Raw genomic sequence first — 21,868 nt, forward strand, 5'->3', positions numbered from 1 at the left:
CACTCTTTTATTTTCTCGTGATGGTGGCATTAATAGTAGCATTAAAATGTGTTTTTTCCACCGTGGTTTGGTTACAGCTCCTCAGTGGGGTTGCTGTGGTGAGCATCCATCACCCTCCAACAGGCTGCTCTCTTCTCTCTCCATCAGGAATCACAGAGTGACACCTCGTTAATCCAACCGTGAAGATTTGCAAAGCAACTTGTGGATATTTTTACTGTAGTTTATATAATGCACGGGTCACTGTATACGTGGCAGTACAGAAGTACACAACCAAGTACTTCAGTGAGCCGTAGTCACTGTAGTGAATATCCTGCACATATGTAGGACACTGAATCCTGCGCACAGCTAACATGTAAAGTTTTTACTGGAACGTTTTAACAATTTGTCTCTTTTATATTCTCTGAGTATAACTGAAAGGGAAAGCAGGCGCCTCTTTTGTATCTACAGCAGTATTTAATATATCGCTTTGTAGCCCTGCATTTTTATTTATTTGGGTTTTTTGCATTTACCAGCTGCCTCGTCACAGTGAAACAAGAAGTCTTAGGATCCAGCACTTGCTGCTAGCCTGCTAATGCTACATGTCTATGTGACAGGACGATGGCTAGGCTAATAATGAGCTATAAGGCTTTTGCTGGCTGTTTAATTACCATTTGTGACTGTTATACATTTTATATTGATAGTAATTATAATAACAATGATGATAGTAGTACTCAACAACATTACAAAATACTAAATACTTTACAAAACACACAAAAAAGGCAGAAATTATCTAAATGTAACTGAAAAATATTTAAAGGTTTATTGTAAGAACATTTCAGTTAATGGTGCAAATTCACATTTCATATATTTTTTATTTTGACAAATGTCAAATCTGAGGTTAAAAGTGACAAATTGAAGTGTTGGAAATGTCAAGCTGCTGTTCACTGTTGGATATCCTCCAACTCCGCCTGCCACGAGGAACCCGTGAAGCTCTTTTCTGAAACTGAGCGGTTTCTGTCATATTTCAGCTTTGACTATAGAACACAGTGACTGGATGTGCATCAGACGTCGGTGGTCTCTGCTCATGCAGCTTTTACCTGTGCATATTGGTCCTCACAGAGGTCTTTGGTCCACCTCATCATCAGAGTGTAGGCTCCATAGCTCAGCGGTTAGAGCACTGGTCTTGTAAACCAGGGGTCGTGAGTTCGATCCTCACTGGGGCCTTACCTGTGTTACCTTATTAGCACAATTTCATTCTGATGTGCTAAAAAATGAAGTGTCTACTCACCATGCTCTTGGAGAAACGCCGAGACTTTCCTGATTGATGGCAAACCACTTCTTTATTGATCTATGCAGAGGTCTCAAAATCCCTCATTAATCGTGCAGGCGACGTCAAGTCTCGCCGTTATGGGAAAAATGGAGCATTTTGGACCCAGCGTGCATGCATCCCTTAGAATACACAGTGCCAACTTCTTTTACATACATGTAAACATTTTGCAAATTTCATAAATGTCCAGCTAATCAGTGAATGGTCGCCTGCCTCTGTGTTTTGGCCCTGCGACTGCACTAGTCCAGCGTGCACGCTAGCCTAAAGGCAGCTGGGAATTGGATAAGTGGAAGAAAACGAATGGATGGAACAAACCCAGGAGGACTTTAACGTTTTGTGATCCCATCTTGGCACCACTGCCAAGTTTATGGCAACTGATTGTCCAATAGTCTCGAAGCCGACACACAAGTAAAAGAGTCCTTACACTTGTTATAGATGTAGCCATAAATTCTGTGTGGAAATGTGTTACAGTGTAACAAGAGTCAATTAAAATCAGATTTTTTGTTGTTATCATCCCCATTCCCAAAGCCTGTAGCTATTATGCAGTGAAAACATATATTTGCAACTTTTGTTGAACAGGTGAAGCACACTCTGCAGTATTTCAAGGGCAGCCACTTGGCACTGACAATGCATGCTGGGTCTCACCTAGAAGGCAAAGTACCCGAACAGCAACATATTTTTTTAATCAAGGACCAACAGCATGAATTCATTTCAAAAGCCCAATCCTTACAGTGTTAGCTTAGACTCGACTCCTTGTTCTTCCACGGCACAGATCATTAAAATATGCTTAAATGTCTGTGGTTTAAAAAAAAGAAAGAAAGTAAGAAGGGGAAAAACTGCCCTGAGAAGTAAAGTGAGTGACTGTGAATCACTCTTAGATCTTATTTCCCTTAGCTGAGTTGTTCATGTTAAAGTTGTTTTATTTATAAAAGCATTCCAGCTGAAGCCTTTCATGCTAGCTTAGATTCACTGCAGGCTTAAGAGTCAGACTGAAGCAAGCTAGCTTCAGAGACAACATCGTTTTTTTTCACCTTTTTGTTGGGAAGAAAGGGTACAAAAATAGTTTCATACAAGCGTAATATCCAATGTGACAGGCTTTAGCGCGGGTGAGCAATTTCGGAGCAAGTTACCCGCCCCTGTCTGTCTATTTCTGTGCCGTAAAGCACTGCGAGCAATCGTAACCCATGCCCAGCTCGATCATAAATGAAAGTGACTTTGAGAGCAAACAAACAAACAGAGCTTAAGTGAATCAGTTAGGCAGAAAGAGGCATGTGGCAGGCAGGCAGGTGATGGATGGTGGCGCTTAGGAGCCGTGACTTTTGGGTAAGTGACAATGACACACATAAAGGCCACCATTACCCATTTTAAGATGCGGTTAAAATCCTTATCGACCCGCCCGCCTCACTTGCCAATATGCCAGAGCATCACGCCAGCTGGAGCTAGATGGCAGGCGGGGAGTGATTTGCATTGACAAGAACTACCCCATCCCCACTTTATAACACTTGCACACACTCTTTATAGACAAGTTTCCTTATGTGAGCAGGGTTTCAAACCCAAAAGAGAAAAGCACCCATAGTAGCAAATTATTGATGGATTCCAAATGCTGCACTTTGCAATTCGTCACAAATGCACTTCAGAGTAAAAGTGTGCTGCAGAGTCAAATTAATACCTTGACACCAATTTGGTTGAGGACACTTTCTTCCACATTTCCTAATGCTGCCAAGTGACTCTCACATGTGCTGAATAATTGCATGAAATTACAGCTTCTTCCACACTTTTCAAATGTGCACACATGCCAAAATCAAACCTCGTGTGATGCATCAATAGGCCTACATCAAGCAGCAAATGGCTTTTTTGTTCTTCCATGTTAAAAAGCACATCTGTTCACGTAGCTCGCGTCCATCAAACTGGTGATTCTTTCAGTCGGACATGCACAGACACACCTGTCCTATATTTTCACACGACACTTTGGGAAGTCTTCCTATTTGCCTCAGAATTGTAGCTGGAGCAGTGTATGAGACATGAAAGAGAAAAATTCAACTCGTTTTTCCCCATTTCTGAAAACAGTCTTAAAGCTACAAATTCGGGATGAAGGTGGGCCGTGTGTCCCTGCCTTCATGAGCGCTCTAAACACTATGTTTCTGACCTAAAAACTGTTTCGAGTAAACTCGCATGCTGTTTACTCAATAATCAGGCAATTTTTGTTTTTCACTCTTGAAAGCTACTGGAACAGTAGCAGAAGCTCGGGGCTCAAAATATGACACAAAGTAAGTGCTGGTTTGAAAACTGCACATGTGGTGTCGGTGTAAGCATGTATATAAATGTTGTATTAGGTGTTTTTTGTTTGTTTTCTGTAGACGAGTAGTCGGAAGAGTTGGATTTGGATTACATATGAAAAATTTAATTACACCTAGTGTGGATCAGGTAAGATAAAAAGTAGACTACTTAACCTTATATAATTATTTTGTCTTGATAAAGTGGAACCAAGCCTGTGAGAATGTGACGCACTTCACTAACCACATGGAATAAACACAAACTCCTGGTTTGAAGGTTTCATTCAAGGTGTCATCGCCACAGGTAGGCATGAAACGTCCACTTCTAGCTAGCTGCAAAGTCCTTGTAAACTGGCTAAAGTTTGATGTTAGGCAAGTTACTTTATCAAGTGATAACCACGTGTTACATAGCACCTACATGTTTTGCCCTCTGCTAATAACTGGGAAAATTGCATGTTTAATAAGAGTGCTGTTATCCATCAAGGGTAGCTAATACTGTTGTTCTGTAAGAGAGAAAGTAGAATGAAAATGTTGCCATCAGTAACAAGTCCGTCGTTAAACAAGTGCCAGTACCTGCCAAGATGTGTGCTTTATGATTTGGTATTATATCAGTGTCTAAAGGCTTATGTACACATGCTTTGTTGCCATAGAAAAAATAAATTATTGGTCTACAAAAGCACTTCTGGTCACTCTCATTGATTTTCCTTCCATCAGTCTATCCACTTTTTCCACTGTTCGGGTCAAAGGGCAGCATTGTGTACACTTATGTAGACAAAGGACAAGTTCACCCTGCCGAGGAAAGGATTATCAGGGTCCCACTCTGGAGCCAGGCCTGGAGCCCCAGCCCAGTCCCATGGGCTGACTGAGCCTCCTGTTGGGCCCATCCCATGCTGGAGGGGCTGCACGGGTTTGTTGTTGTGGGTTGGGTGGCAGTCAGGGGCGGGAGCCTTTACTGAGATCCTGCTTCCATACAAAGTTTAGATGTAACATTACAATCAGATAAATGATAATTGCTAAAGATTACTTCTAATAGCCTGAGGCTTTTTTGAGTGTTGAGTGTTTTCATGTTTTGCTTTTACGAGAGAAAAAGCTCAGTTCACAAAGTTCACAGAAGTCAGGAAAAGTCTCTGTATGATCAGAGCTGTCTTGTATTTTGTGCCAGTGAGGTAAACGTCTGTCAGTAGTTATGTTTTGGTCAAACGTCGTAATTTCAGTCCCAAGCTCTTGAGTGAAACCATACTGTTTTTGTCCTTATCTACAGTTTCCACTCTCTTACATTTATTCAGTATTTATGTGAGCTAAGTGCTCAGAACTTTAACTTTTTGAAATGAAAGCCATAAATTCATCCTGCATAATGACGCCTTCAGTGTGAATGTCTGCGTTAACAATACAGTAGCTGAGTCCAAAAAGTATTTTCAACTATTCATACTTTGATTTGTGTAAAGGCGTTAAGGCTTCAAGGATTTATCTGTGTTTAACTAACATCACCTCTATATCACCAGATATAATTTATTCTACCAGAGTTAATGGAAGTGTTGAGGTAAACAGCAGAATTCATTCAAAATATTGTAATCATTTCATCTGCTGCTTGATAATAATTTTGCATAATATTATTTGCATATTATTCACATCTAGGCCCACTTTCAATTTACTGCAAATCTCCTCAGTTTAACCCTTTTAAGTATGAACGTAAAGCGCTAAATGAAATTAAATCGCAGCGTTTAAAGTCACGTTTAAAGCGCCCTGAGAGATGCCTGCACATAGGAGTCATTTCGGCGTGAGGGAGACCGACTCCGAAGGCCCTCAGACAAGACCGAGGTGGAGATGAAATGGATAAAGACTATGAATAGAGATTCCATTTTCCCCAAGTTAGAGCATGACACACACAGATACAGGGCACTCACAGAAAATCCATAAATGCAAATGGGTGTTTCAGATGCACCGTGGTGGCTGCAGGACACGAGGAACTGCACATCAACAAGCTCGTTGGTTCATGAGGGGACGAGTGGGTGCTGCATTGATTCCTGGCAAACACCTTAAAGTTGATTTACTTATTCTTGGATGATATTTATTTATTTACTTGCTGCCTGTCGTGTCTTTTTTTTTTTTGGTATTGTTCTGAACACTGAGTTAGGAGGAAGCCACACACTGAAGACAACAACTGTGGCTTTATTATCTCACATAGGTGCTTCAATTTTTTATCAGAACCGTTGGGAGGAAAATATTACAACTCAAAATTAGATGACTCACCCACAACTGTCTCTCGTGTGACAGCAAATAATTCATCACAAATTGGAAGCGTTATTAGATAAATCCTCGATGTGTCTGACTGTGGGTGTAAGGGATGAAGTGGCAGTGCTGGATTCAAATCTTCAAATGTCAAGTAGCTGTTAATTATAAACTGTATATGACCTCTTTGTCTTTTGAAGCACATGGCCACTTTTTGTTTTTGCTTTTCATCCAATGCATCATCCTCACTTGAGACCCTTTTTCCAACTCCCCAAAGCCTAAATGCCGCGAACAGCCTCCCTAGAGCTTTGTGATAGACGAAAACCATGAGGCTGCTATGAATAGTCTTCTTTTTCTTTCTTCCCCCGAACAAGAACATGAGACACGACCGTCACAGTGCTGGGAGAAAATCTATACATGCAAATCATGGTGTGTTTATTGTGGTAGCTACCGAGCAAGAGGATCTCCATATCAAAGCATGATTAGCTAACCGGTTGATGCAGTTCAGTGGTTTTCAGATTGATTTCTGGAAAAAATGATCACCGTGGATGTTCTTGTTTCCAGGGTATCGTGTTTCCTACTCACAGAAAGCTTGCTAATATTTCCACACCCACACCATGTGTCGAGATACATGAGCTACCTGTCTGACACCGGCAGTCAGGAAAACAGTCACAAAACAACCCCGAGCGACAGTAAATGAATACATAAAAGACGTAAAACTAAAGTTATTTAACTGAAGACAAAGACTGGACATAAAAATATTTGTTTTTCAAAACTGCCAGAGAACAACAACATGTCACGATGTGCCGTAGGGCCCCAACAACCCCTGGCAGTAGAGGGTAATGTGCATATAGCCCATGAGGCAAAGCTCGGGGCAAAGAAGCTCACTGGATGCTACCAGAAGGTGTCAAGTAAGGTTATAAATGTCTGGCTCCTCCTTTCTTACCTCCTGTGGATTTTGTTGTATGAAAGGGTGAATGTGGCTTGTAGTGAAAAAGTGCTCAGTTAGAAATGCAAGGCACTATATGTAAGTACCGGTCTGATGAGGTGTCCCAGTAGGTGGGAGCTGCAACTATTTTTAAAGTTCATATTTGACCCCCTGGGTTAGCTCTGCCACTGTAGTAGTAAACAGACCTGAACCTGGCATTGAAGCTACAACATAAGAGTGAAAGTCACGAGGGAGATGTACTTAGTCTTTATCACACACTGACTCATGTTTTATCAGATGGAAACACTATCAAATAGCTTAGCAGAGCCCTGTGGAGCTTCTGATTTACACCAGTGAAATAAACGGTATCTTTTCAAATACGTGAAAGACAACAGGCCGTGTGATTCAAGTCCTGCTCTGCTAGCAGATACATTCGAGTGCTGCTCTTGGTCCACAGCACTGCTTACAAGTCAGGCCTCAAGGCCTCAAGGTTTACCAGCAGAAGGTTGCATGAACATTCATTGTAAAAAAAAAAATGGTAAATGGCCTGTATTTATATAGCGCTTTACTAGTCCCTAAGGACCCCAAAGCACTTTACATATCCAGTCATCCACCCATTCACACATTCACACACTGGTGATGGCAGCTACATTGTAGCCACAGCCACTCTGTCAGTGCGCCCCAGGGTGGCTGTGGCTACAATGTAGCTGCCATCACCAGTGTGTGAATGTGTGAATGGGTGGATGACTGGATATGTAATATGAATCGGATTTACGTGCTATTTACATGAGATTTTTAAGCAAATCGCAAAGTAAGAAATAATAATATAGTGAATTTAGAGCCCAAAGGAGGAATCCATGAGCCAGTTCCTTTCTCACTTCCACACAGAAAAGAGGTCAGAGCTTCAACTGAGTGCAAAAAAAATTCAGATCCTTGATCAAGTAGTCCTGAGCTACAACAACAAACATACAAAATCCACACATTTGAATATGTAACACGATGCGTTTGAAGACATTCGGCATGATTTGAAACGGCAGCTTTGGAGTACTTGCCCGAGTTCATTTATATTTTACTGGGTGGATGTAAACTGCAATCATGGATTATTTATTATTGTAGTCAACATCTTTTCCACAAGCTTGCATGTCAGCAATGCAAATGGGAGGCATGTTATTGCTTTGGACTACGTGTCACATTTGCATCATGGCGGTCAAAGACATGTCAAGCAGGCATCGTCCAGAAATGTGACAAACATTTACACCTAACCTGACGTTTACCTTTAAAAAATGAGATTGTGCATTCAGCCCAGTCTTTGATGTATACAAGTAGACTTTATTAACACAGTAGCCATAATGAGGAAATGTATCAGATTTCAGAAGCATAAGTATTATTTACACACGATTACTGTCTCCACAATTTGACTGTTTCATAATAGGTTCTTAAGACTGAGTAAAGAGATGAATAGATGCAGACTTAACATCGACCACCAGTACGTGATTCAGTCAGAACGGTTTGCAGCTGTACTTAGAGAAGCGATGACTGCTGGCATTGGGCTGATTCAGCAGCTAAACAGGTGCTGTTGGAATTATATCAGACAGGATCCATTCATACTTAGCATATCCACACTTTGCATTAGGCAGCATAAAATTTGCAGGAGAATAATTGAATTATTAAATACTTTCCTGACATCAGGGTGAACTTGATAAAAGATCACCTTCACAAACCGAAGACTGAAGAAAAAAGAAACATTCGATTTTTTTTACTACTTTAGGAAAGCAGAGTTTCTGCTTTTAAGGCTTGAAATGAGAATATTTTAGCTCAGCAGGAGCACACACACACACACACACACACACACACACACACACACACACAGGAGGACTGCCTACTAGCTTTTAAAAACCCGCATCTTACATTTCCCATAATGCAACTTTTCAGCCGTATTTGTCCATGACATATATACATACATGATGTTTTAAAAAATGCTTGCTTTCTGCTAAAGTCTTCAACAATAAGTGAAGTCCAAGACGTAACAGGATATTGGTCAACATAATAAACTCGTACATGCTTGATACATGTAGTGTTTTATATCGTGTCCACTTGAAGATAATAACATCTTCTTGCATATTATGAAGAAATCAAAAGAATTTTGATTTTATTTGCAGGAAACAAAACCGTGTTTGTCCATGAACGTGTGAGATGTCAGGGCGTCTTCAGTTTATTTTCTATTTATTCTCTATTTTTGATTTCTTATGTTAAAATTATGTAAGGTTCGTATGTTATTCTTAGTTAAGGGGGTAGCTGAGTTATTTTGTATTTTTTGATTTACTATGAGATAATGTTAAGTTGTAGTGTTAATATTAGTTTGTCTGAAGTTGTTTTAGTCTGATTTATGAGTCTTTCCTGTCTTCTGTGTAAGTCTTGTCTTTGTTTTACTCCCCTATATGGGGGCAGGGATAGCTCAGTAGGTAAAGTGGTCACCCCATGATCGGAATGTTGGCGGTTCGAATCCACTTAACGGCTACCCTGAGGTACCCCTGAGCAAGGTACCGTCCCTACACACTGCTCCCCGGGCGCCTGCTTAGTGGGCTGCCCACTGCTTCACTGAGTGAATGGGTCAAATGCAGAGAAAAGCAAGTAATTTCCCCATGGGGATCAATAAAGTAGAGATGGCACGATACCACTTTTTTATGTCCGATACCGATACCGATATCATAAATTTGGATATCTGCCGATACCGATATGAATCCGATATAGTGTTTTTTAATCAACAAAACTGTTTTTTAAAATATCTTGCTGCATTTTGCAAGTCTGCAAGTTCATACTCAAGTTTAAAACAACAACTACACTAAAGCTATTCTGTTATACCTGTATACAAAAAAAATATTTCATAGTTCAGCAATACTGATCAATCTAATAAACTTAGACCTACACCATCCTCCCTATTCTGGTATTTTAAAGAGTACTTAGCGTAAATATTAAGCAACCTAACTAATAGGGTTCCAACTCCCAGCAACAACAAAAATAAATAAATAAAAAATAGGGAACCACCCCTCACGCTCCACCTCATGATGCTTAATCGTCGTAATCAACCTTAATTTGATGCAGTGTGAAAAAAAATGCACAGAAATCAATTATTTTTCAAGAAATATTAAATAGATTCAACATCTTTCTTCAACAAAATTGCAGACTGCACAGATGGTACCTTCCCAAAGGAAAAAGTACTATAGCTTACTAGGGTATATATTAGACTTAATAGTCACTATATACAGTAATGGACTTCTATTCATTTTACATCAAATTAAAACTTTGGGTGTCAGATAATTATTTATTAAAAGCTAGACATTTTAAATGAGAATAAGAAAGAAAAGTCTGTCTTTGTGCCCCCTTTTCCCAGTTAATGCCCTATCGGCCCCCCTGGCTAAACTTTGCTAGATCCGCCCCTGCACAGTTACCAGCGTCAGCTACGTAGAAAACGATCCTGGTGTAGAAAGTAATATTAAATAAATTCTAACAACAGCTGATCAAGCTTAAACGTGCTGCTGTTGTTCAGCCGCTGGTTTCCTCTTTCTGGTGCAAAGTGGGCCAAAAACAAACAAGAAAGACGGACTCGCACAGAAAAGCCGATCAGCTGATCGTTAAGCAGTTTCATGATTGAAGTAGCAGCAGGAGAGGCAGTCGCTCGTTAAGCTTAACGCAGGAATGCTTTACAAACATTCAGAGATGGACTTACACACTTGCTTTACTTCTCTCGGGATAACTTTGTCGGAGATGAAATGCCAGGTTGCTAGCGAAGCTCCAAATGCTATCCAGACCACCGACAGGTCCCGCATGCCACAGCCGCTCTATCACGTGATGCACACTGCTCCGACGTGCTAACGTTCTGAGGTGTGTTACGGCGTGTTGCAAGTTTTGTGAGGTGCTTTCGTGATATTTAATGGATCGGATTACATTTTTTATTTTTCTCCGATATCCGATCCAGTAATTTAGGTCAGTATCGGACCGATACCGATACGTAATATCGGATCGGTCCATCTCTACAATAAAGTACACATTTATTATTATTATTATTATTATTATTATCTGTTCCCATGTCTCTGCTTGTGTTCCCAGGCTGTGTGTTCCACATCCTGTTGTCCAGCTTGTGTTGTCATGTCTACATCTCTCCATGTTTCCTGTTTTATTGTGAAGGTTCTGGTGTCTCCATGTTCAGTGTGTTTAGTTTTACTTCCCCTGTGGCGTCGGGTTCATTCGTGTCAGCTGTGTTTCCGGGTGTTTCCACTCCTCTCATCACCCTGCTGTGTATTTAAGTCTCTGTCTGTTTACTTCTCAGAGGTTTTGCTTTAAACTGTTCAGGTTCATGCTCATGTCAGGTTAAAGTTACTTCACTTTCAAGGTTTTACATGCTCCTGTTAAGTTTTCATGTTATGTCTCACGTCATGTTTTTCATAATTTAGTTCAGTCTCAGTTTAGGTTTTACTTTAGTTTCACTTCGCCTCGTCTCGTCTTTCTGGGTTTTTTGTATCAGCCGCTTTTGTTTAAACCTCAGTTCGTCTCTCCTGTGTTCGGTCCGCTCCACAAACCCACCGGCTGCTCAGCCGTGACAAGAGTTACAGATGAAGCCTCGTAGCTGTGCTTAATGATAATACAATAAGCAGCACAACATCCTTTAAGGGCGAAGATGAGTGGAAAAGAATGGTTTTGGCTACAGAGATCGCCTTCTCTCGTGTTAACTTTGGCACTTTTAAATGATCAAAAGGAGCTGAGTGAGGAACTCGTGAATTAATCCACAATCTGCAAGAGGCATCGCTCGTGAATTGGAAGTTGGCACAATTTGTTTGTAAATTGCTTCTGTGGATCAGGCCCCAGAACACTCAAGTTTGAGTAAAATAGTGTGTAGGAAGTGTACAAACAAAATAGCTGTGTAACAGTTGTGTACGTTCAAACCCTGCTGACTTTGCCACCATCACACAACATCATCTGACAAGCAGTTTTGATGAAAGCATACTGGCAGCCTCAGCGCTATTGTGTGGGGAAGGTCGAGGTTTGGTTGTTGTTGGGTTATGAGCAAAGTCAAACAGAGTTGTGTAACTGAGAGAATTGTGATTATAATTGATTTGTCTGATGGCAAATGGCGAGCGGACCAAATCCTCGCCAGAACCTCAAACCAAACAGGACCTTGACCACATTCCTTCACATGGAAACATAGCCGGCCTCCCTGCTTTGAAAAATGTGTGGTGAACAGACTGACGTGACCCAAACATGATCTGGGAAAATGTGAGCTTGTTCTCACGCAGCTCGGAGCAAGACTACAACAACCCGCCTGCTCGCTTCGTCTCGTGTCCCCCGCTTGTGATTTATTGGGGCTTTCTGCAAGGTGAAAAAGTTATGGCTGACTTGCTACTCGTCTTCCATATTAATTACATAAACGGAGTCGGGTGAGAAGCAGAGATGGGCACCGATATTCCCCGGAGTTACACAGATCAATCAGTATTGATCAGCAATACCTTGATGTATGGCAACATCTCACACCCGAGACCTTGGGCAGCTTGAGTGATGATAGCGTCCAGAAATGGTGCTGTCTCTGAAACAATTTCCCACAAAACAGATAGGATGGAATAGAGATCTAAGACGCAGACGCACTCACCTCCACACTCTCCACCTCATTGTTTCCCCTCCTTCTTACTTACTTTCTCTCACGGAAACATGATTTTGTCTCAGCGCCCCATGAAGACACGCTCTCTCGCGGATCTTTTTTCTCCGGGGTTGGTGAGATGAATACGAAATGAAATCCATATGCTTCTGTCAATATCATAGCTGCCAACACAGCTCCACGACTATTATAAGTGGCTACACCTCGGGCAATACGCTGGCTAATGAATAGTGCAAGCAACCAAAACGAAACATTACTTCATAGCTGCGCCATAAATGAATAAACATGAGTGAGAGGGTGCGGGGACAAAATGTTTACTCATAAAAATCCTGTTTCACTTAAACACATTTTGGATTTTCATTCTGACACTTCAATTTAACTGGGTGGCTTTTATTTAAATCAAATTGGGAGGAAGCGAGGAAATGGAAGGATAAAAAATTATGGGAGAGAGTAAACACGCATGCATCTAGTTCTATACAATCTCACATGACCACACACACACACACACACACACACACACACACACACACACACACACACAGTCAAGGACAGAGGGGAATTAGCAGAAGGCGGAGGCAGGTCTCTTTCCCTGGTTGCTTTAGGCTATTTCAGGCAGCTATTTCAGGTCTTCTGTCTTCTTCCTGTGTCTCCTCTCTCCACATATCCATCTGACTGCAGCCGAGGGAGGACAGAGGAGTATTTTTAACGCTCTTTCTCAACAGGACCGTTTATTTATTTATTTATTTCTTTTCCAGATCTACCTCGGCTCATGGTTTACCACTTTCTGTAAAGTGAGACGGGGAAAAAGACCCTGCTAGGCTAACATTGAACTGCAAAAATAGAACATTTGACCGGCGTTGACACAGATGCCGATTCAGGCGAGCTTCACTGCTGCAAGACCTGCATGACCTGAACTATCAGGTCAACAAACAATTCTGCAGAGAAGAAGGACTTGTAGTACTCTAGACTTTAATATTAAAATGTGTCAATATATATAAATATCTCTCTATATATAAATATATATATTTGTGTTATATTTGGCATTTTCATGGGAGCAAATGATGGGTTTTTGCGACAGATGGCAGTGACAAAGTGCCTAAAGACACAATTTAACACTGGTTCATTGCTAAGTTCTTACACAGACACAACACTGAGTTGAATTAGGTGCATTTTATGCATGAACAGTTCATAAGTCAGGGTTAACCCATTGAAAAGTGCCGTCAGGATGGCTTCTTTTATTTGTCATTCTTTGGACGTCGGATTTCGCTCCACTGAAGGGGATGTTTTGTAACACCAGGTGACTACTGAACGTCTGCCGTTGTCCACCATGCGACCTCCGTGTACAGGCCACAGTGTGGTTGTTGTGGACGTCTTTTTGATGTCAAACTTCGACTCGTTACAGACGTTGTTTTTATACTGCTTCCATAGGCCCTGTAGTCTCATGTTTCCAGAGAGTGGAGGAAATGTTTTCTGTACAGAATCATTTATGTGTGAAGAAATGCAGAGTGATCAGCTGACATCTCCAAGATGGTGTGGGCTCCTGAGCTAAAACGAAAGTGAGCAGCTGCTCGGTGGATTTTGCACAGAGAAATCTCCCCAGCTTCTCACAGACAGTTTGAAAACGTGCACATCGACAAAGACTGTCGAGCAGATACTGCAGTTCATACATACACAACTGCACAAATTTGTCGTTCTTACTGTCGCAACTTGTCTCAGTCCTGCTACCGATCACGACCACGTTCACTCGCTCCTACAGCTCTCGTCACAATACAACAGGATGCTTGTAAAAATAAATCATATATAGTCCAAACGCTCTTTTAAATGAATGAAATACATTGTATTTAAAAGGAATTCCAAAATAATATGCCTTCGATGCTTGTTGCCTCCTGGGAACACGAGGCGGGTCTGGGCCTGCGCTGGTGGCAGGATGGCTGCTGTGTTGCCTGGGATTACTCCTCACCTCCTACCCAGCCCTGTTGCTGGTCACGTGCTCCATAATGTTGTACTGTGGACATTTATGTGCTTTCTGTGCAGAGGAGGGGTTTTTTTTGTTTCCTGTTCTCATGCTGTCCTCCTATAGCCCAGCATGAGTAGAGGTCTCTTTTTTTTCCTCTTGTACTTTCCCATTGTAGTGTAGAAATCCTGAAGAAATTTCACTGAAGACTATACATGCCAACCCTCCCGATTTTTCTGGGAGAATCCTGAATTTCTCCTGATTTTCCACCTGGACAACAAAAATGAAAAACCATATCCCAGAATTCATAGCGCGGCCCAGCCAATTCCAGTTTCCAACAATGGCAGCAGCTACTTAGTTTTAATATTGCTCTTATTTCTCTTTCTGGGTCGCAAAATGAACTTTTAGCATATTTTCAGGCGAGAATGTAGCTGTGTAAACTTCAAACATCTGAGCCAGCGAGAACAGCGAACTCCCGGCACATCGTTTTCAAACCCCCGCGGTCTATGTATACGTGATATAAGTCACTTAGATAACTTAAAAATGTTATTGTTGAACTTTTTCCAGTGTTTTATTTGTTCCCGAGTAAATCGTTTGGCTGAGATTAAAGTTCTAGTTTTCACACAGCTGAATAAACGTCAAACAGAAAACTGTGAGACGGTCGAGTTTACTCCAGCGTCCTGTTGTATTTTAGATAGCGAGGAGCAGACGGCTGAGTTTCACTCCACTGAGCGAGCTCGTGACATAATTCCGAAGGCTAGACCGTCACAGTCGCTCACTTCCGGCCTCCCATCTATCGGAGGACCACATTGACCGCAAACCCCCCCCCCCCTTTGAATGTCTCCCTAATTCTGAGGTGTCAAGGTTGGCAAGTATGCTCAAGACCACTTTTGCAAAGTGAATTACACATCATCACAGGGTGCTTAAGAAATTTTACAATAATTTTCCCTTTTTCTTTGGAATTGGTCAAATGGACTGCAACTTAAGAAAAGACGAGCAAATAGAAAATTGCTGCAAAAGCACAAAACACAAGGGAAATGGGAAAAACGCACCACATAAGCCAAAACATGCAAATTGTACTTAGACACACTTAAAAGAAGTTCATCGTGTTGTGAGGAGGAAAAAGATTTATTTTTAAATTTCAGTTGTCGAGTTCGTCTTTATCCTTTGCATTCGGTTCATTTTCCCCGCGTGTTTTGTGTCCTTCTGCAGCATTTTTTCTTCTTGCTGGTGATTTCTTGAGTTGCTGTCCATTTGACCTTGCAGGGCCACCATATTGTTCTCTACTAAAGTCCATTAAAATAAATTTTTAATTAAACATCCCATTTCACGAACAGAGGAAACTTTTATCAGGAAAAAGGATTGCACAAAACGACAGCACCACAAACATTATTACACTGAATTAAACTGTGGACCTGAATCAGGGAAAACCAGCATGCAGAAAAATAATGATGACAATAATAATAATATAATAATAATGATGACACACTGACTCACTTGGGATCCTATCGTGTTCAGGGAAATGATGCAGCTTCATATAGTGCTGACATCTGTGTTTCACAATGACATTATATAACGGCAATGTCGTCCTGTGTTATGTAGAGAAACAAATGAAATCTCACACCTCTGGCACATTTTGTTTTTCACTTGCTGTGAGATAATTAGATCGAATGATGCAGCTGAGATGAGATGATGATGAACAACACTGTCCTTCTCTGCTTTCACGGTCAAGAAGTAATGCATGAGTTATGTGGCTGCGGTTCTGTTCCCACGTGTTTGATTCTGATCAGACTCTCGAATATTTCCAAAGCGTATATGAGAATATTTCCTATTCTTTTTTAAACAATGCAAAGAGAGCAAAAAGGAAAAGAAAAGAAATGTATAAACTTGGCTGTGCAGCTGGCTGTTTGCTACCTTGCCTCAGGTACAGACTTCACAACCTTGTCCCAGTTGTTTGGCACAGACAAATGAACTGAATCCCAGTGTGTCTGGGACTACAAGCAAAACTGAAAGAGTTGAGCAGGCAGTCCTGTAGTGTGCTATGGGACACTTTTTATTTAGATTATGTCCCTATGTGTGTTTCCTGCTTTAAAAGCTCAGGTTCTGTCACGTTACGTCCATGTTTTAAACCACGTTTTTTATGTATTATTTATTTTGTAATTTCTGTATATGGTGTAAAGATAGTGTGGCCTTAAACATGGTTCAGTAGGTAAGACGAGATCAATGTTAAAGCATTCAAAGTTAGTTAAAAAGAAGCAAGGCAGCACAGCATGCACTGTGTCTAAAAATATTTCAGACACAGAACATGTGCAATTCAATCTGAAAAGTGTTAATTTGTTGGTAACCAGCCAGCAGCACAAACGTTTGTGTGATTGGCAAATAGGCTGTTTGGTGCAAGCAGAAGCGCTAAAATGTAAAAACACATATTAAAAACAGCCTGACCGTCAGGGCTCCCCTTGGGTTTGTCACACCAGCAACCTCCTTGCAACTAGTAAAAACCTGTGATTTGGAAACCACTTGCAAGTAGTTACGTGACGACTTTTGATCACAAGGCGATTAGTGGGAGACAGCATTTCTTCAAAAAGTCAAGATCCCACTCGACTGCAGCCACTCTCAGACTGACTGGTGAAAGTTGGCAGAAATTGACTGTCATTCATAAACCTATGAAGCCTCACTTTGCAGTTGGAGACATGACTCACCTCATTGCCAACTGGTTGCATTATATTCCTGCACAAAATCAAAGTTGCTGAGCACTTTTTTCATTTAAATCGTCATCCTGCAGCAACTACGTCAGTTTATCAGGGAAGTTCTGCTTCAAACCTGAGGTGCTGACTGGTCTCTGAATATAAATAATCAGTTTCAGTTTATATCAGTGAACATTGTGTATGCAGACAGCAGCAAACTGACAACAGACAGAAACAGATTTGAGGCTATTTCTCACAGACGGATGTAATGCGTTTAATCACAAACTGACGGCAGCGTCCGCAGACATGCGAAGGAGCCGTTTGAAAGTCACAACTTCGTTGCTCTTGCTGAACTCTACAAACGCTCTTTTGCTAGTGTGAATGAATTGTTTGCCGATTGCTGCTAATTCCTGGCCCTTTTTGTGCCTTTGTGTATTTTCAATGAAATAGCTTGATAAATAATATGGATCGTGAAAGTCACAAGGATTTCTTCTCAAGGGAGTAAAATCCATCTAATGCATCTACTTATTGACATATTACAGCCTGGACCAAAGCCAAGGACCAGCAGACTGACATCAACACCACTAACATGGCCAAAAATCAATTAAGCTGCAAGTGCAGCTTTAGTCATTAGATTTTAACATCTTGTGTATATTAATCCAGTTTCTCCTGTTTTTCAGTATTCCGAGTGAAAAATGTGCTTTTGTTTTGATGAACTGTTCGATGAATTAGCTGAGACAGAATTTAAGGCCAAATTTGAACAGAGCTCCATGCTTATGAAGATATACCTGCTGTTCACACAGCAGTCGCACTTGGTTTCCTGTCGTTCCCTCGCTGGCGTACGAGTTCTCAGTCACCTCCTCATAGGCGATATCAGCTCCCACAAAAACAGACGTTCGGAAGCAGTGCCTGGCAGCTGATGTTGGACCGCAGCTGCTTTATGGATCTCTGCCACTTCTTCACATTTCCCCAAGGGCTCAGTGACTAGCTGGCCAGAGAAGAGGAGAACAGGATGTATTGATCAGTAGCTAAGAGTAGAACGGAGCCACTCAGAGTGTCAAGCCCAAAGGGAGAGGACAGAGGAATTGTACTTCTACCCTGTGAGTGTGAAGAAGTTGAGGGAGGGGGGCTTTTATCTCCAGTCTGACAGGGCCCCTTGATGCCTCATTACAGTCAGCCATGCCTGTCCCCTCCCCATGTTTTTCACTGGACACTTCTGTCTTTCTTCGAGCTCTTGAACCAAATATACCGTTGCCTCTTTGAGGGAGAGATTTGGTGTAAGTAAATGTTCAGTGTGCTGAGCCGCATCACAAAGCCCTCCTTTCTCTGTATGTCTGTCTGCTGAATCTGCTTTAAATTTCTCAGTGGAGTGGGAACAAAGGAAAGTGTTTGAAAGGTAATCAGCATTTCTTTACTGGTTGTAGCTGCGGAGGGAAAAACTCATTTCATTTCATTTTCAAAGCGGTGGCTGTACAGCACCTTGCTTCGGTAATTGTTACCCTCGGAGAGCTGCCAAGTGGTTTGATGGTGTGCCAGATTAGCTGTGTGTGGTTTGTCTCTCACTTGGGCCCACCTTGTACGCGGCCTATCGCCCAGGCCTACGTTGGCACGGGCCCGTACCATCTGTCAGAAACTTGGGCTTTGAACCACTCCCCCGCTTTCCCCCATATGAAAAAGAAATCATTCTTGCACAGAGAAACGGTAACAACTGAAGACACCAATAGAAATATTCTTAAACTGTTCTTGCTGGTTTATTTTAGTTTTAATGCGTGTGAAATTTTATGTAAATTCACCATTTCTCAGGCAGTAACAAAGACGGATCAGGAGTTTACTTTTCTGTCAGCACTCTCCTCAACCAGCCTTTTTTTCTTTTAAAGAAAAAAAACACAACAGAAACAGTAACTGGGAAGCAAAAAGATCTGAAGTTGATTCGAAGTGTCAATTTTTATTTTATACGTTTTCACTGTAATTTTTAATACGATGTTCAAAGTGATGGCCGTGAAAGTACAGCAACCCATTCATTTGGCTGAAAAATGTAAAATGATCCTATCGGAGCGATAGCATATATTTTAGAAGTAGATAAAGAAAATATCTCTTCTTTAAATTTCAACATCAAAAGTCTGAAAGACTGCATGAGACAATTACAGTGGCCCAAAAAACCCTAAAAACTGCCAAACATGTAACCAAGTGAAGTACACTCTCAAGGAAGTAGGCTTATTATTGTCCCATCAAAATACACGCGCCTGAGTGGAAATACAGAGTTTACAACAAAGTGCAAACCACTGGTTACACTGAAGAACAAGAAGGCCGGATTACACTTTCAGATCTGGAAAAGAAAACCTCACACAGATGAAACCAGTAGCACCAGAATGATGGCAAGGGAAAAGCACAGTGGGGGGGATATTATGGCTAATAGTGGTGTCACGGGTAGGGAGAGGACTCAGGCACAGACTGGAATTCAAAGTTCAATACAACAGTTTATTTCTACCAATATATACATGTAGGGGGAAAATCCAGGGAGTCGAGGGGTGATTCGGGAAGGGAAAGGTCCTCTCACACACTTGCGCTCCACCACACGAATCCACACACCAGCACGCTCGTAATCCAACGCAGGAAAGTGGGCAACGTTCACAAAGAGTGACAAATCTCATATACTGCTGCATGGGCTGGGCTGTAGCTACATCCTAAGGTTTTAAAAACTGAGCTTAAATAAATGATTAGCGGTAAAAAAAGCCGAGGGAGGTCAACAGAGATCACTGACTGTTTTAGGAGCTTTTTGAGATTAAATAGAAGAAAATACAAAACATTAAACATGTTAACAACACAAAAATCATATTAAACGCAGACTACTTTAGGCCCGGAAGTAGGATTCGTCACGTCATCACTTAACGACCGGATAAGTTGACAGGCAAGTAAATGTCTTTAGGTCTGTTAGCAAACAATAACTGAAAGATCTCTCTGTCTCCTGGGCTGAGGTCCAGTTCTGTGCAGACAAGCAGTGAAAGCTGGAGGGGTGAGGTTGGGTCAGGCAAGTTAGCAGTGAACTATGTCCAGCAGCCCCTTCAACAGGTTTACTAAGAGGAAAACAGGAGTACAAATACCAGCGATTCCACACACGCAGGTAAGCTGCAAGCTGACATACAAATTTCAAAATTTTGTTCAAGTACTAAAAGTGTTTGAATACTTATGTTTGTTTGTCCAATTAATGTTTAGCCTCCAAAACTGAGGACTGTGAATAGATTCCTAAACAATGCAAGAAATTATGTAAGACAACTTGGAATAAAGTTGAGAGTCTGTACTTCAGTCACATTATGAGAAGATGTGTTATTGTCCAGCAAATTGTGAACTTAACTGTACAAGAGCTGGTAGCCAAGTGTGTGTTACCGTCATTATAAATGTTTTGTTTCTGTCACCGCTTTAGTTCTTTGACTCGGTTACATGTCGATGTTTAAGAGTTTGTGTATGTGTTACACAAAGTGGACACAAAGGAGCTTCTGGTATTTCAACAATTTCACAGAATGTTTCATGTGTCGTTCTACAAGATATCCTCGGTAATTGAATCCATTTATTGTTCCTATTGCAGAAACATTTTAATATTTTAATTGAAAATCTGTTTTTCTTCATTTATTGCCGCTCACTGTTGTACAAGTCCCATTCAATCATCAACCATGTGAGGAGTTCGCACAATCAGTGATCATTAAAAAAGCCCAAGCAAGGCTACTGGTTCTGCTTTGTTCGTGGGTAAATACCAGGGACGAGTAGTATACACAGAAGGTTTGAAAAACTGTCACTCAGTAATAGGAAAGGTGCTCGAGAAAAATATGACGGCGCACATTAGGAAACATTATCCTAAAGCAGCTGTCAGTGAGATAATTTTCTCAGTGATCTGTGGAATAGTTTGCTCTGCCAAAACTGCAGATAAATATCTTAAAGTTAAGTTGCCTGCAATTATGACAGAAATGATCTAATGAACAGTATATAAATCTTATGTCCTAATGTTGTAATACAGTTTATCGTGGCATAAAAGCTCCAAATGAACTGAAACTGTGCGTAATCATATGAATGTTAATGTTCAGCTGCATGTAGATCACATAACACTGGATTCTTTCACCACTGATCCACAACAGAGGCATTAGTGAAAAAATTACTTTTTATGAGACATAAAGGGTCAGTATTTGGAAGGCTGTCACTTCTAATCACACTTTGCAGGAGGGTCAAAACACGTAACCTCACCAGCCGCACTTGGCAGACTACAAGCGCGCTTGAGAAACAGCAGACAGTCTGGACCCAAAGCACTCCAGGGAAGGGCAAACTTGGCAACAATATTCCCTGCTGCACACAGGGATACACGTATATACACATATACACGTGCTCTTCTCTCAACCTCCTGCCCCCATCTCCAACATTACACAAAAAGCACCTTGAAAGAGCCACACCTGCTTGTCAAAGCCATGGTTTGAAACCCCCTGATCACTGGTGCAGATGGATGGCCATGGACAACCGGCAAGATACCAGAGATGGAGAGAGAGACTGGTGGAAGGGAAGAGGGGCGGCATCACTCTTTACATGCTGCAGCTCTCCCCCTCAGAGGAGCATGTAATGCTGCAGTGACATTAGACAAGGTTTGCCTAATCTACAACCCCATCAACTGTCAGTTGAACACACTCTTTCAGCTGCTACTGTTCCTAATTATGCACGCACAATGCAGAGCATCATTTATCATTTCTGTTCTATCACTGGGCTAGCTCGAAAGCAGCTCCTTCTTCTTCATGCCCTGTTTGGAAGAGAGTGGCTTCCCCCTACCCGAGCCCTTTGAATAAGTTGTTTTCCAGCTAATGATGGAGTAG

The 21,868-nt window shown here is 41.4% G+C and overlaps 1 non-coding gene across 1 annotated transcript; it reads left to right on the forward strand.

Annotated features, from left to right (window-relative positions):
* Positions 1-1,130: 1,130 nt before the first annotated feature.
* On the forward strand, positions 1,131-1,203 carry trnat-ugu (transfer RNA threonine (anticodon UGU)). Its single transcript has one exon. It is a non-coding gene; the product is annotated as a tRNA-Thr (tRNA).
* Positions 1,204-21,868: the final 20,665 nt, after the last annotated feature.

The sequence above is a fragment of the Maylandia zebra genome, linkage group LG15 (genome assembly GCF_041146795.1).
Source record: "Maylandia zebra isolate NMK-2024a linkage group LG15, Mzebra_GT3a, whole genome shotgun sequence".
Taxonomy (NCBI): domain Eukaryota; kingdom Metazoa; phylum Chordata; class Actinopteri; order Cichliformes; family Cichlidae; genus Maylandia; species Maylandia zebra.